Source organism: Ambystoma mexicanum, chromosome 2q (assembly GCF_040938575.1).
Source record: "Ambystoma mexicanum isolate Mex_15411 chromosome 2q, UKY_AmexF1_1, whole genome shotgun sequence".
NCBI classification, from domain to species: Eukaryota; Metazoa; Chordata; class Amphibia; order Caudata; family Ambystomatidae; genus Ambystoma; species Ambystoma mexicanum.
Window position 1 is genome coordinate 978,475,112 of NC_090924.1, and position 16,854 is coordinate 978,491,965.

Genomic DNA, 16,854 nt, shown 5'->3' on the forward strand with positions numbered 1-16,854 from the left:
GTCAATGAGGCACCTAAGGAACATTAAAGTGGAGAGAGAGGGAGTGCAACACCTTGGAATTCATCTGTTCAGGTAGCAGATGGGGGTGTTAGGGTACCCCGCACTTAGCCCTGGGTTAATGGGTGATTCGCAGCCAGTGGTTCACACCCCGGGAATCATAAGTGCTGCGCCTCACACCAGGGGCCTTTGGGGTAGGGGAAATGTTAGAGGAAGGAGCGGGTGGGGCATAGGTGGGACAGGGGGATTCAGGGGTGGTTACCCCGTTGTGCCCAAAGACCATTGAAAAGTTTCAGTAGAATTATGCCAGAATTTAACAATCCCCAGGTGTAATGGAAAGAATTATGTTTAGTTCAAGTGTTTTTCACTGAATGTAAGGGGACTTAATACCCCACAAAAACATAGAAAGTAAAAATTCCTCTTGGGACGCTACCAAACCGGACTTGGTGGTGCTCCAAGAAACACATATTTGGAGAATGGACAAAGGTAAGCTTCGTCTTCGCCATTATCCACTGATTCTGCAGGCTAACTCGGACAGCAAGGTTGCTGGAGTGCTTATGGCAATAAGGGCAGGGGAAGGAGTTAAAGTAACCGCACCAAGAATCATAAAGAGGGCAGGTGTATATTCACAATATTGGAGATAAGCTCTATTTTTAGAATTGTTTTTATTTCTTTATTTTAATAGCACTGAAATTGAAACCACAATTTTTTGAGCAATATCACAATGTCCTAGATCTTACATCCAAAAAAAGAAAAGAATCTAAAATGATCTAAAAATGATTGTCTTTTTAAATGTTTCACAATGGAAATACCGCTAATCACTTCAGTTCAAAGTTTCAGACAAAATTTCAGACAGAAATGTGACCACTGCGATAACATATTTTGTCTTACATCCTTCCATTAGAGACCTTCACCAAACCTCTGAGTCTGAGATTTGAAAATCTGACAAAAGAGGTCTAAAGTGTTTTGTTCGTGCATCCCTAAGATAATGCACAATGTTATAAGGTGTTTCAGGGTTTCAACCTTGGAGTCATTTTTACAGTAGCAACAATTGTTTCCTTTTGATAGTGCACAAATTGCCCGTATCTCGTTTGTGGGATGGAGGTTCAGGCGAGTATGCAAAAACTGGTCCCTGACCTTCTTGTCAGGAAACTGATTTAAATAGTCGCATACTGTGTTTAGTTTCCGGCATTCTGGGGATAGGAAGGCGACAGATTGGTAGCTAACAGCAACCTCAATAGTTGTTACGCTCACCTGGTCTCTGCGGAGGCGTTGAGGCACGGTTGGAGCTCTCCCAGGAATTGGATCACCCCCGTTGGATCTCTCCCCTTGCGGATAGGCTGTGGACTGCGACAGTTGGTGACTCTGCTCCTGCGCGGATATGAGAAAATGTGAGTGCGCTGTTCTGTGACTATGTTACCTCTCAAACCCTTCTACCCAAGGTGCGATTTCTTAGACTGTTTCCTTGTTTTCATGCAAAATCCCCTACCGGCATCTACAGGAAGCTGAACGGACAGAAAGTTGAAGAGGCTACTGAGGAGGCGTGCAATCCCGAGATTCGGATTTTGAAAGATTCGAATGGTGAGTAAAAAACTGAGCAAAGTGGTAAAAGGAGTGAATGGGCAGTGAGTGAAGAAAGTAATAAAAGGGAAAACGAGTAACGGAGGGTGGTGGTGTTAAATATAGTAAACAATTGACTTGAAGAGGAGCCAAGCAATTAAGAGGTATTGTGAGGAGGAGCCACGATAGAAAGTGCGCCTAGTGTCTGACCTTTAAAGAGCTTAACAGAAGGAACATAACCTAAAGTCCCATAGTGGAAGTCGTGGGAGACACGTTTGATTAAAGACGAACTTAAGGAGGTCTGTTAAAACTCTGTATGGGGTTATTATAGGGGTATAGATTAGACTTATAAGAGAAGACGAGAGTTTATGTGGCCAACCGAGTGTGTTTGTCTGTCTGTTTTATGTGATTTTGTAAAAAATTGATGAAATGATGAAACAAAGTTGATGAAAAACGCGAGAGTTATTAAGAACTAACCGTGTATTTAAGGAATTTGAATCGATAATATTTAAAGTAAAAAAACAAAATTGAAAAAGTTTTTGAGATTGCGATGATTGGTACTTGCTCACATTTGATTGTATTAAAAGATATTAACATAAATTGCAAAGAGTAAACGGTGAGTATTGACAGTTAAAGAGTGACGTGTCAAAATGGAAGCTATTACTCCGCTTATACACCTTTGCAAACAGCTGCCTAAGCACGCACCCAAACTCAGACAGTATAGTGCAGAATGGATTAAAGGAACCGCACACAACTAGAGAGAGCCTTGCCACAACAATAGCAGAGGATTGGTTTGTTCCAAATATAGTAGAACACGTTGCATTTTATATAGTAAATTGTATCATATGTCAAAAGGTCACTGCTGAGCACACATTGCGCACAATCAGAGGAGTCATTCCGAGACCTAATGGTCCCTTTCAGCATTTACATATCGACTATGTCGACATGCTGCAAGTCTGTAATGGATACAGATATATGATTGTGGTAGTACGTCCCTTTTCAAGGTGCATTGAAGCTGAACCGTGAACTCACCCAGATGCTACCTGTGCAGCCAGATTTCTAGTACGAGAGGTTTTTCCTAGATGGGGAATATGTGAAGAATTGCGATCAGATAATGGCCCTCATTTTGTTAATGAAGTTTTTGAACAAATAAGCCCGTTTAGTATAAAACACAAGTTTTCAACAGCAGATCACTCACAAGCGAATGGTGTCTGTGAGAGACTCAACGGCTTGCTTAAAGAGAGAATAGCCAAATTGAAATTGACCTGGAAAAAAGGATGGTTGCATTGTCTACCACTGGCATTATATGCACTGAGAAACCAGCCAGTGTGAGACCACATTCTTACACCACAAAAGATAGTGACAGGGAGGCGAATGAGGACACCCCTGACGCCTCCATCTCGAACTAGAAGTGATGCTCCGCCAACTATAGGAAAGGAGCTACGTGATTATCTTACCTGTATGACTTCAAGTATCTCTGTCATTTCAGATCAGCTCAAGCGAAAGGGGCGTAGGGCAACGCAGAACACAGAAGGAGATGCTACAGCAATAGGACCTGGTAAATTGGATCTTCCTAAACTGTTTCCTGGAGACACTGTTCTGATTCGTAATTTCACTCGAAAGTGGCACGAACCTCGCTTTAACTGCCCTTTCATTGTGGAAGATGTTACACCCTCTGCAGTACAGGGCAGACGTGCTTGTATTTTCCTTGGCAATGTAAATATCTACACTGGAGAGCCCGCATCACCCTCACCCCAACCGAAAAGAGCATCATGGAAGAACCGCAGCACATGCAGACTAGGTCTATGACGAGGAAGAGGGACGCAGAAGCTGCTGCCAAGTGAAAGGCAAAATGTTTTGGACTGTGGCTTCTTTCAAGATACTCCTTTAAGTTACTGAAAAGGGATCGAGGAAAACTAATTGTTCCTGAGCCACAGAAATGCGTTGACTTTGGACTGAGGCACATTGAAGCCTTGAATGAGAAAAGGAGATGATAAAACACTGAGTTCTTGTTCACCACCGCAAAGAGGGAAAGGGTCCCACGCAGGGCTGGACTGCCCCACCGGGACACCGGGGCATCCCCCGGTAGGCCTCAGGCCTGCAGAGCCTCTTTTCTGAGCGGAAGGATACAATTCGTTAAGCACATTGATCGCATCGGCTCCGTCTGGGTGGTTTGCCTTGAATTGGCTGCCACCACAGTGCGACCGAGGCAGGCGCTGCCATTTTTTTTCTTTCCAGCAGCTGGGCTGGGCTGGTCCCACCCCGTGCCTGAGCATGATGGCCTCCTGGGCTGGGCACCAGAGGAACCGCACGTGCCCCTGGCCCCCTGCTGCAGCTCAGGCTGCGTCACTGAACTGTGGAACAGACAGACTGAACAAGATAGGGCCCAGTCACTTTCTCACTCTGCCCCCTCTCTTTCTCTCTACACCCCCACCCCCTACCTCTCCGACTCTCTTTCTCACTCTGTCTCTCTCCCTCTCTACGGTTCCATCTCTCTTTGACTTGCACTGTCTCGCGCTCTCCCTTGTCTTGTGTGCTTCTCCTAAGATGTCGCCTCCATGTTCCCCTGCGCCGAAGCTCTGCTGCCAAACTCTCCTGCCAAATGTTTTGTTTAAAACCAGAAGATTGTACTGGTCCTTCCCCCACCCCGTTTGTCCAGAGCTCAAATTTCACACGAGGTCTGTCTGAGCCCTGCGCTCCCCCAGCAGCACCCCTTCTGCTCTCCCTTAGGTTGTCCACCCCTCCTCTGCCCCTCACACCAGACCACACATTTTCCTGTGCCCGGGGTCGCTCTCGCTCGCTCAATCCCATTCATTCAAGACCTGTGTGGCTGGAGCAGTCAGCAGGCAAACAATCAGCAAGACGCTGGCAGCAAGCACTATATTCTTGGCATTTCAATGAGCATGCGCCCTGCTGTAATAACGGGAGCATGTTTTACAGAGAACACATGGTCTCATTTTACAAAACATGCATAAGCTGCTGTTGCGACCCCTGCATGCAATTTCCAGAGTCCAAATATAAAGTGTAAAAACAGGCGAACCTCTCCACCTTTACTCTTATGGCAGGTTTTGTAAAAGATGTACAGGCGGCCTGCACATTCCGCCTTGCAGATGGGGTGTAATGGACTCCTACCTGGTTTCATAGGGATGCATTATATTAGGCTAGCATGCAGTACGAGAAGGAAACATATGTGCGATCCTCTTTCTCGCACCACCTGCAGAGCCTTTGTAAAACTTCGAGCAGCGGCATAGCAGGGCGTAAATGGCGTTCTGCCTCGTTCTACTGCTCCGCCTCCGACCGTTTGTTCAAAGGGAACATTTACGAACACAACCTGCTGCACACAGAGGTGTCCATTTAAGAAAGGGGCACAGAAAGGCCGGTGTGCTGGGTTTCGCTAATGGGACACCACGTGCCAACATGCGCTGCACTTCATTTTTGCATGCTATTACGGTTCTTCTCAAGTGCCAACAGTTATAACCCGTGCACACCGGTTGCAAGTTCACCAACATCGCTAGAGGACTAGATCTCCTCCCACCACATAAAAAAAAGCTGAAGTTCTTATCTGAAGACTTTGCAGGTTCCTCACACTGACGCACACACTCTCACACAAACTCCAGGTTCACGCTTCTTCCATTAGGGAAGAAGTTAGCATCATTGTAAACTAATCTACAGACATCCTATCACGCGTTTTAAAGGACTTCCCCTTGAAAGTCTGCAGTTTCTTTGTGCACTTTTAGTCGAATCGACCAATTGCATATACATATGTATGTATATGTGGGGGTAGGTGAGTAGGAGATGGGTGTTGGGGGTGTGGGGAAGGGAGAGGGGATTTAAAGGGCAGGTAGATAACTCAACGAAAATAACAGGTCTAATTCAGGTCGACCAAAAGTGCACAAACAAAATGCAGACTTTAAAATGAAAGTCTTTCAAAGCATGTAGAACCCTTTTTCATGATCATGTAATGCCATCTTGTATGGTGCCCTTCTGCCATTTTGGTGGCTTGGCTGCGTTTGGCCCTGTAAGGAGGAGGGTTGTTAGTGGGATAGAAGCAGTGGTGGCTGGTGAATTGTTTCATTGGAGGGGTGTTCATATTTCCCACAAATATGCCAGAGCGACCAAGCGTAGCAAGGGTGCCCGAAACAACCAAGGGGGACTTGGGGTTGGGGGTGGCTCTCCCTTCGAGAACACATCTCACAGGCCAGAAAAGATGCACACTGGCTGCCTATAAAAAAACAAATCCTTTTCAAAACACTGGCCATAACACACATGTGCCTCTCCTCTGATGCCCCACCTTACCTCTCAGAAAGAATCACCCCCAACCTTTTCAACAGACCCACTAGATCTCACCTGGCCAACCAGATCTACGTACCAACTTTTAAGAGAATCAAAGCCGGAGGTTCCAGTTTCCAACACCCGGCCCCCAAAAATTGGAACACATTGCCCACAGCTCTAAGAAATGAGACCTCATACCTTGCCTTCCGTAAAATGCTAAAAACCTCACTATTCTGCTAAAACATTACTTGTCTTTGATAAGTACACGCCGCTACATGTACCACATGTTCTTTGTCTAATTCTTGTAACCTGAAGTATTATGCACCATATGGTAATTGTCTAACTGCTGTCCTGTCAAACCGAACCCTCTGTAACAGCGCCACGATGCCCACAGGGCATATTTTTATAAGAGGGATGCGGGCCAGACACAAAGCCCCGATGGGAACATATGAATGCATAACTGGTAAAAGTGTTAGAAGTATGCCTTAAAAACAAGCATTGTTAAAGCCCACCGTTTTGGCTTTTGTGAAGGCATGGGATAGGCATTTCCCAGGTAGTGCCATAATGATACTAGCAGGGCCTGTGCAGGCTGTAGCACTGCATGAATGCAGAGCAACAGCAAATGGCTATACATTGTTACAGAGAAGGGAGGGCACGCACACTTCGGCAAGTTGCCATGCGCTGCCATGGCGCCAGAGCCAGTCGTGCCCGCCACACACTCACAGCTACCACTCGTTATTTATTTATTTTGCAGATATAACGGAGCATACAAATGGTAATGTATCAATGTTGTGGTAGTACTTATTTACTCTGTTGTGCACGTGGTGCCTTAATTTGCGTGGCCTTGAGTTGGCACAAAGGATGTGGCAATTCCAGAGCAAGCACATAGATCGAAGTTTTAGTGGGAGATGGTATGATTATACATCAGCCTTTTATAGTAGCAATTTTATACTTATTTATATTATTTAATTTTTGATGATGAGAAAGGCATTATAAATGGGTGCACTTTCCTGCTCTGTCACGTTCAAGGAATAGCTCAGTTGGTCATGTTGCTGTTTCAGGGTAAGGTAGCTAGGCCACCTATTCCTTTGGCATTTCTTGCAGTGCATTGCTGGATGACCGACTGGTAATTGGGTGGACTCATTGATTACCGTATGGCGTTTCTCATCTGTTTTCTTTATGACTCGTCGCTAATACTTGCACTTTGTTTATTTTTGGCATCTTGGTTATTAGTTTTCTCTTGGCCAATGTATCTATATTGGCAAGGGGCCCGATTTGGGTTTCAAGGGGTGGCTATTGGGGCGATAATCGTCAACCTTTGGACACATTCTACAGGAGCAAGGAATTGACCCACGCGTTTCAATTGCCAGCGGGAGGCGGGGAAAAGAAAGGCAATCCGAAACCAATGGGATGAAAAGCAAAGCGATTATCAGAGAAGGCGTAGGTACTTTCAACTGCAGTCAAGTGGAAGGACCCCATGTTAGTTATTGGCCTGGTGACAATGCGCAATATTTTTGCATGGATGATTTACTTTAAACAGGGAAGAGTCCGCACAGGGAGCATGGTGTCCTGTGCAGGGAATTACAATTCGCGAGTGTGCGGCATGCAATGCACCGATTTGTCTGCTTTGTACAATGCAGGAATGTGTCAGTGGGCTGTGGAGATTAATGGAGTGAGTTGTGTAATTACCCACTAGAGTGGACCTAGCATCTGTGCACATCTTTTTTATCTTGACTTGTCTGACTTAGTAAATAGTTACGTTTGTGCTAGGCCTAACGTTATCAAAGTATTCTTGTAGCTTCTTGACATCACTGTCCTGTCTCGCTGCTGTTGTAGTTGGTGAAATCCCTGCTAAATATAGGTAAAGGTAGAATAGAGTGGACTTGAAGCTAAGACCACAAACCAGGATGTCTTGTGTGACAGTCTGCCAAATTGACCCAGCTAAACATTAATTTTTTGTAATGAAAAATGTAGCTATTGTTTGAATGGGGGGTTGGTGGTCAGCAAGCTGTCACACTCTGTGCCATCCACCTGCTGGGAGGTGAGAGTGACCTCGTACTGGTCCTTTTGACTCATCACCTTTCTTTGTGCATCTGACCTTTCTACAACCACTCGTTCCACTGGAGGTCGGAGCAGCCCTGCACTTTCCTTCTAGTGACAAAATGACTACTACCCGCAGAAGTAAAAGGATGAGTAGTATCTAGCCCACCTACTCAGCCCTCTCACTTCTACAAAACAACAGTGATTCCAATCAAAAAGGTGAAACGGGCACAGGTAAAAACACCCCCTTCGCCGCATGTATGGTGCTGAATGAGGCACCAAACTCTCCAAACACATTGGCATTGGTGAAGTGGAGCCACCGAAAAGCAAACTACTGTGGTTGAAGGCACAGGTGCCGAGCCACTTTGTCGGATTTGAGCTAGCTTTATCAAGCCTTACCATCAATCTGTGTGCCTAAAGTGCCTACCAGTGTTTTCTCAAAGCAGTCTTCTGAGAGTTAATGATTTTATTGGAACTGTAAAAGCGCTACTTGTGAAATAAAAATGTCGACCAGGTCTGCCTTCAGCCACTCGATTTATAAGTACTATGCTTGTCCTTCACTGAAGTCCTGTTAAAAAGAAGCATTGGCAAAGCCAACAGTTTGAGCTTGTGTATCAATATTAGGCATTCACCAGACTGTGCTATTATATGCCCACGTACTCTCACTACTTTGCAGCTGCTACCATCAATAGACAGTAAGTACCACTACGAAAGTGCCTGGCAAATGCCTTTCCGATGCCTACACAAAAGCCAAAACTGATGGCATTGCCAATGCTTGTTTAAGAATGTCTTATCTGTGTGCACTTACCAGCACGTGAATGGGATGAAATGGATTAGGGATGCATGTTGTCAGGGCACCTTTAATACCAGTATTAGTTTTTCACATCTGCAAAATGTGTAATGTCCCAGGCCCCTCTATCATTGAAGATATACTTTGAGAGATCATAAACTTATTTAAAATTAACTTTTTAATCCATATGTCTTTAAAACATGCTTTAAATGTACTCATTTTGACTAATTTTATTCAACATTTTCTTGGAGGATACTGCCAATACCCTCATAGAAGGGTTGGGCTCACACACTGTGCTCGCTAGTTCAACGGAATATGGGGCCACTTTGAAAACATTTTTCAGGGCCACTTTTCGTTCCCAGTCCAGCCCTGGTCCCATGCTCCTGTTTGACTAACAACCCTTTTCTAGGGTGCCTATGGTGGTGCCTAATGACAACGCTTTCCGGATCATTCTTGAAATCTTTGTGTTTATCTTACGCGCTTACCCTGCACTGGTGGGGAGAACTACTGATGTTCAATTATTTTTGCAAGATCCAAAAAACGTTCCCATTGTGAGAAGATTGCTCATAGCTATAATTGAGCAGATCCTTCAACTTCCTGAGTTGAAAGCAAAGAAAACCAATGCCCCTGCCACTGGTTAATGCCCAAATATGGGCCACAACAGTGTTTCTTTCGCTAATAAAGGAATGCCCCCATCTCGTTGGAAGACAAACAGATGTCTGTACATTTCTGAGGGATCCAAGAAACGACGCAGTACTTAATGAAGTATTGAAAGATATTAGAAATGAAGTGAATGGATACTCTGAGAGAACATTAAGGACAGAGGGAAAATCCTAAGGATGAAGATCAAGAAGGTTTCCAAATAAGGAACTTTTGTTTAATGCTGAAAGAAGATCTTCATGTTACCCGATCAAAGGTCAATTTATGACACCAATTGAAATTTTGAGTATATTATTATAGAATCTTTATGTTGAAGCTGATCAAGAGACTTTTGAGCCGACCCCGCAGATTCCAGAAAAGTGCATGGTGTTGCCCCATTAAAAATATTTTTTCCTTCCTAAAATAAATAAATATGGGCAGCATCAGTAGCAACTTTACCATGGAAGATTCCGACAGACGTCCACGATGTATTAAAGGCTATTGCTTTAAGTGGTCTTGTTTGTGTACCATTTACAGCTGTATTTTGTTCATAGTGATATTACTTTCACTCACAGTACGAACGTCTTTATATATGGACAAAAGTAAAGTGAAAATTCCTGTGTATCCTCCCGTACAAATGAAAGAGGATACAAATGTGGCAACTACTAGGCAGCCAAGACCCTATTTAATTAGCCCTGCTTTAGAGATGCACACAAAGGCACATGGTCCTGTGATAAATGACCCAAGGGTCGTTCCTAAAAAGAAGTCACACATGAAGATTTTGCGAGACATTTTTATGCCTAAAAAATATGCTGAGAGGATGAAACCTTTTGAACTTTTTCCTACTCAGGTAGCACACATAGACGCTTCCAGTTCACTGACAAACGGCTCCATGATTGGTCCAGTAAGAAGGAGACATAGGAGACACATTAGGGAGAATAATCAATAATTAAATGATTATCTGGACAGTACAGCACACTTGGGGAACAACATTTGGCACCAACATATGAAGGAAGTGGGAAGAAGGACTTCAACAGAGGATTGCTTTGTATGTGCACTCCTACCTTACAGCATGGGGGAAGTCTAAAATCTTCATAGCTATTGAAATACACGTCCAGCAATCACATTGTCTTTCTCACATAGCACTTTGCCGTACGAGAGGCGAGTTCATGGGTCGAGATGCCTATCTCAAATGGGCAACGGAATGGACAGGTCCAGATGAAGACGATTATGTGCAAGACTCCAAGACAAGAGACAGAAAGCACACCAAGAATCATGTGATCAGGTATGGAAAGCCTGGAGAAAAAGGAGCTGAAATCAGATGGGAAGTAAACAAAAGACTTGAGACTCAAGGAAAATCTAAAGAAGATATTCGACATTGGAAATACAGAGGACAGTGCAGATTTGGGGATCAGTGTTATCACCAGATGGATGGGAAGAAGGAGCGGTTATCCGCAGAGCCTGGATGATATATGATCGCCCTGAATCAACTATCTCGAACACACAAGTAGCATGCAAGCCCCTATGGAAGAAAATTGCTAAACTATTGACTTGGGTCGAAGATAAAGGAGGACCCCTGCAGATAATGCCTTTGGAAAATTCGAAGTTGTGCTTCAGAAACAATGGCACAATAAAAATCAGAGAGAATGAGAACTGCAGTCGGATTTTCGATTCACCAAAGATGAATCTTGGAACGGCAGTGATCATGGATCACTTTTGGGCCTGTGGAGCCAAAGCATATATGAGACTACCTAAAGATTGGGGAGGAATATGCATTTTGGTGAATGTTCATGTTCCAGTGTTGGTGATTCCTAAAAGTGATTTGAACATTGACTGTTTCCCGAAAGCAGATGCTCAGCTGAGGAAGAGATCTGTGGAGCTGATAAATCGAATAAAGGGGGAGAACTATTTCAGTACAACATCCGCAACACACTGCCCCAATGCCCACATCCATACCATATGAGATACACCAATCACATATACAGCTACCACCACGACCCCCTAAGGTGCAGTCTGCCCCGCCCGCCACCCTGATACAAGCTGCACAGCTGAACCAATCAAACGGTGCTCCAATGCCCGCAAGCAATACCGTCCCAAATGGGACAGTGACACCTTATCGGGAAGTGGGTGTCCTGGGAAGTAACCCGTTCATGTTCCCAGGTACCAATTCATATCCTGACTGGGACAGCCCACAGAAAACTCTTGCGTGCCCAGTCCTGTCCGTGACTACCCACCCTGACGAGGAACCCCTGGTGGGCGCTGAGGTAGGAAACATACAACTCTTCTTTATGGTTGATACGGGTGACACTAAATCGTGCATTAGGGAAGGAAACTATCGTTATTTGGTGAAAGTCTCAACATGTAAGGCTTCCATGGGGCTGTGGCAACGGTTCCGTTTACAGAAGATGTAGCCATCAAAATAGGAGGCAAAGTGGTGCATGCACCTCTATTATATTCAGAAACCTCCCCAGCAAATGGGTTAGGGCACGACCTCCTGAGTAAATTGAACATGACCATTTCCTTTACAGATCGAGGAATAATATGCGCTATCCCAGGAATGTGTGCTATAAGAGCAATGGTGATAATACATGTCAGGGGAGAGGAGGTGGTGGTTCGCGGCATTCCTGTTGATCCTGATATGTTTGTGTATGGGATTACAGTTATGCTTGATGCAGTGCCTCAAATTGGTAAAGCATGTTGGCGGATACCATCTGATTTTATCTTTAGACCTGTTCTGACCCCAGAGCTTGTGGCAGGGACGATACCCTCAATGGACCTGCAAGGGTTGGCGGTGTCAGCGAAAAGGATTGTTGTCATTGGAATGGACTCAGATGGGTGTGAGTGGCGCACTGTATTGTGTATTGAGCCAACAATACCCCTAACAAATTAACAATTGTTTGTGGATCGGGTTAATGATGGAGAAATAGTGTTGGCTATTTGCATCCCCTGTGAGATCATGGTGCAATACCGTAAAGTGCAATGTACTTTGATGGCCCTTATAACAACGCCCTCCTTCACTGAGAAAGATCTAGCGCAGGTCCCTGAGAGGTTATGGACAACTAGTGCCCAAGATGTAGGCCTTTTGCAGGGAGTGGCACCCGTTTGAATCGCACTCAAACCAGGTGCAGTGTTACCGCGTGTGAAACAATATCCACTATCCAAATAAGCAGAGGAGGGAATAAGAGACACCATCTCTGCACTCCTAAATCAAGGGATTATTGTACCCTCCAACTCCCCAGGCAACATGGCTATATACCCGATAAAGAAAGCGAAAGGGGTACGTTGGAGAATGATCCAGTATCTCCGCCCCTTGAATACATTATACAGGCAGAATTTCCAGTAGTTCCTAACCCTGCCACCTTTCTGTGCAGTATTCCTAATCAAGCAACACGTTTCACTGTTGTAGATTTGAAGAATGCCTTCTTTCCATACCCCTGCACCCAGACTCTCAATACCTGACTGTGTTTATGCACGGCGGGGGGCGGTTCGAGCACACAAGATTACCACAAGGGGATTGTGAATCCCCTAGTAGCTTTAACAGAATACTTTGTGCAGATTTAGGAAATATACAAGTACCCAGAACTATCATTCAATATGTGGACGATCTGCTAGTATGCAGTGATGAACAAAAGTGCTGAAGGCACTCTGTCACACTCCTGCAGTTGTTAGCATATAAGGGGTACAAGGTAAACAATGCAATAACAGCTTGTAAAGCACCTTTAGAATGGGGCCGGAGACGAGCTATGATTAGCACATCCTCCCCCTGTAGGCAGCCATCTTCGACTATGGAACATTCATTAATCAGTTTAAACTACATTTCTTGTGCAGGCCGTCAAATTTTCCATATGCCACCACTAAGGTGGCGTTTGTTGTTTCCCACTTGGGTTGTACAGCAGCCACTGGGGCCAATCCATTATTAGAGGCTTATAGTCCTGTATTGTACAGCTTTGATGATCTCCTGGTAGAAATGGGTAGAGTATTTGATACCCACTTTAAAGCACAGGCTAGGGATCTAGAACTACTCAAACTTAATCACGGCAAAACAGGTATTCTGGAGTACATTGCTAGATTCAATCAGTTAGCTGCAGAAACTGCTTGGCCGGAACAGAAGAAAACAGTGGTCTTTTATAGTGGCCTTTGTTTGTTTGTTTGTTTTTATGCATTTATATAGCGCTGCAAACCCTCAGGCATCTGAGCGCTGCTTACCCACATTGTGTGGTGCTAATTTATCGACCTGGGAAGGATGAAAGGCTTATTTTGGCCCTGCCGGGATTCGAACCTGCATGGACAGGCTCTGCACGGATGTCAAAGCGAGCTATCTACTCGCTGTGCTATCTGACCGGTCGTCCTTAGTGGAGGGATAAAAGACGCCTTAGCTGTGGTACCAGCCTTACCGGCCACGTATCCCGAACTGGTTGATCTGGTGTTACAGGTAGAGTCAAGACGTGCGGAGAGGAAAGGAGAACTTAGAACCTCAGTGTTGTCTCTCTCGACTGGTTCTGGTTCTGATTCCTTTCCTATGATGGATTCCACTGCAGAGCCTATGCAAATCAGAGGAGTAAGAGGTTCTCTAACCCCTGCAGAAAGACAATGAAGGCATGCTGTTACGCCTCGGCAGGCCTGGAAGAGGGTTGTTGCCCTCCGTAGGGGTATGCGTCATTGTGCAAACCCATTCTATACCCACTGGCAGCTGCCCTGGAGAATAGTGGCTTCAGTACACTCTGCGGCAATTTTGTACTATAATTCCCATGATTACGCCTCTCTCTGTCAGCTCAGAGGCGATGACATGTGAGCCTCGGTTTCGTCCGATTCCGCCTCCTCCTTCTCGATTTAAACCTCGGAACCGGACTAAACACTGCTTCTGATTAAAGTTGCAACCCGTCATGAAGAAGTTTTGTCTTCTATTCTCCATTACCTATTGCTATCATGTACTGAACCTTGTTTACTTCATTGGATTCCGATTGCCTGCCGCCTACAGTCACCTTACTCTCGCTCGTGTATCAGACCCTTTTTTCCATCCACGGACTGCCTTGCCTGCTGTTTGGATATTTCTACCCGCTTGTGTACCAGACCCTGCTATCGTCCCATGGATTGAACTTGTCTCCTGTTTTTGACACCCATCTGTTCATTGAATCGTGTGTCTTTCCGGAAACCCCTGTTTGCCATTGCTTCAGCTGGCTGTCGGTGTGCAGGTTCACCAGTGCTTTGGTGCTGCATATTGACACTGGACTTTTTCCATCCACTGTGCGCCGGTAGCCAGGTCGAGACGCTGCTTGAGACCACTGCACCGGTAAGATCTTTCTTTTTATGGAAACATCCATCGTATCCTTTTTTCACCACTTTCTGCCAAGCAAACCTACTGTGTTCATTTACCCTTGCCGCCAAAATAAACCATCTGCATCTCCACCATTCGCTGCCAAGACTCATTTGCATCTACTCCACCACTTGTTGCTAAGTAACTCATTTACGGTTAACATCCTCTTGCTGCAATTAGACTTTCACTTTGGCTTTCTTCAATAGTGCACAGGGACTCCTTGCTGATAGTGCACCAACCCGACACTAGCGCGCCTCTCGTTCTGCCCGGGTCTAGATTCCCTAACTAACCTACCTGGTTGTTATTTTGCCCTTCCGTTGTCAAATTCTCCTTGGATGTTACAGACTCAACAGTTCACTAGTGGTAAGAGTTTTTTTTTGGTTATTCATTCCCTTTTCTATTTGACATCTATAGTCAGGACAGTTTATATTCTGTTTAATTGTAGGTGGTTTCCAGTTTACCTTTAATCAGGGGGAGGGCGTAGCTCAGGTACTACTAGAAAAGAAGTATAGGGGTAAAGGGACATTTTTGTACTCTCAATTCAATTGCTTACCTCTTGTTCTTTCTTTACATCTGGGTTTGTGGCGGTGCGTTCTCCCCGCTCTTTTAAGCGATCAGTCTCTCTGCCTGGTTCTACCCAGCAAAGGGTCATATCGTTGAAAAGATCTTGTGCCCTCACAGAGAGGAGGCTAGGTTGGAGGCCCCGACCTAGCTCTTCAATCAATAGCCCAGTCCTGCGCCTTCCAGGTCACCCGTTTGGCGTACTCTCCGTCCGGTGAGTAACACATGCAGCAGATGCCTGCATGTACTGTGGTAAAACAGGCCATTTCATTAAAGTATGTCCTCGACGACCAAAAAAGGCACAGGATTTTCCAGGGCTCAACCATAAATGGGGGGGACATGGATGAGCCTTATGCAGGACCCCCCTCTAGCAGGATTGGCTTGCAGCACCGCTGTTCATTTATTTATGATGGCCGTCTTTCTGTTGTCACCTGCAGTGAAACATGAGGCTACTGTTATGATAGATTCTGTATCCACTCGAAATTATATAGATATAACTCTGGCCAAAAGACTTGACATACCGGTTATAGAGAAATTATAACCAGAATCTGTTAAAGCTGTTGATGGCACTGCTCTAACCTCCGGCTCAGTATGTTAGCATACCAGTGCACTTCTTGTGTCTTTACCTCAGGGCCATGTAGAAACTATAATATTTGATCTGATCACAGCACCGCAAATCGGCATCATCCTCGGTATGCTTTGGCTAGAAACACATAACTCTCTGATAGACTGGGTAACGAGGACAGTTACATTAACTTCCTCTTTCTGTCTTAAAACTTGTGTACCCTCCAACGATAAACATTCTTTTGAATCTTCATACCAGGCATTCGTGCTTTCCTCTCATAAAATCGGAGCTACAACTCCTACACCTCTGATACCTCTTGAATACCTATCGTTTCAAGATGTTTTTGACAAAAAGCAAGCAGAGCATCTGCCAGCACATCGTCCTTATGATTGTCTCATTGATCTAGTTCTAGATGCAGTAATTCCCAGAGGCAGAGGTCGAATGTATTGCCTTACTCGGACGGAAGATAACATGCTTAAAGAATACTTGGATACTGCTTTAAAGAGGGGTTTTATTCGACATTCGCAATCCCCGGCTGCTATTCCTTTGTTTTTGTACATAAGTGGGCAGGAGATTTAAGACTGTGTATTGATTATAGAAAGGTAAACCAGATAACAATAAAGAACAGATATCTGATACCCCTGATTTCAGTCCTTTTGGACCAATTGACAGAAGCCATTTGGTTCACCAAACGGAATCTCTGAGGAGCCCACAATCTGGTGCGCATATCACAGGGAGACGAATGGAAAACCGCCTTTCGTACCCTCTATGGTCTTTACAAGTATATGGTAATGACTTTCGGAATATGCAACGCCCCGGCTACCTTCCAACCCTTCATGGATGACGTCTTCCATGACATTCCTGATCAATATGTCATCATATATTTCTATTTCGACAACATTCTCATATATTCTCTGTCATGTGATCACACATTCTGCATGTTAAGGAAGTGCTACAAAGACAGCGCATCTACTCTCTCTATGCTAAATTAGAGAAATGTCTTCATGTGCATGAGGTGGAATTTTTGGGCTTCAAACTATCCGCAGATGGTATTCACATGGGGAGAACAAAAGTACAAGCAGTCCTAAATTGGCCGGTACCCTCAAATCTGAAAGC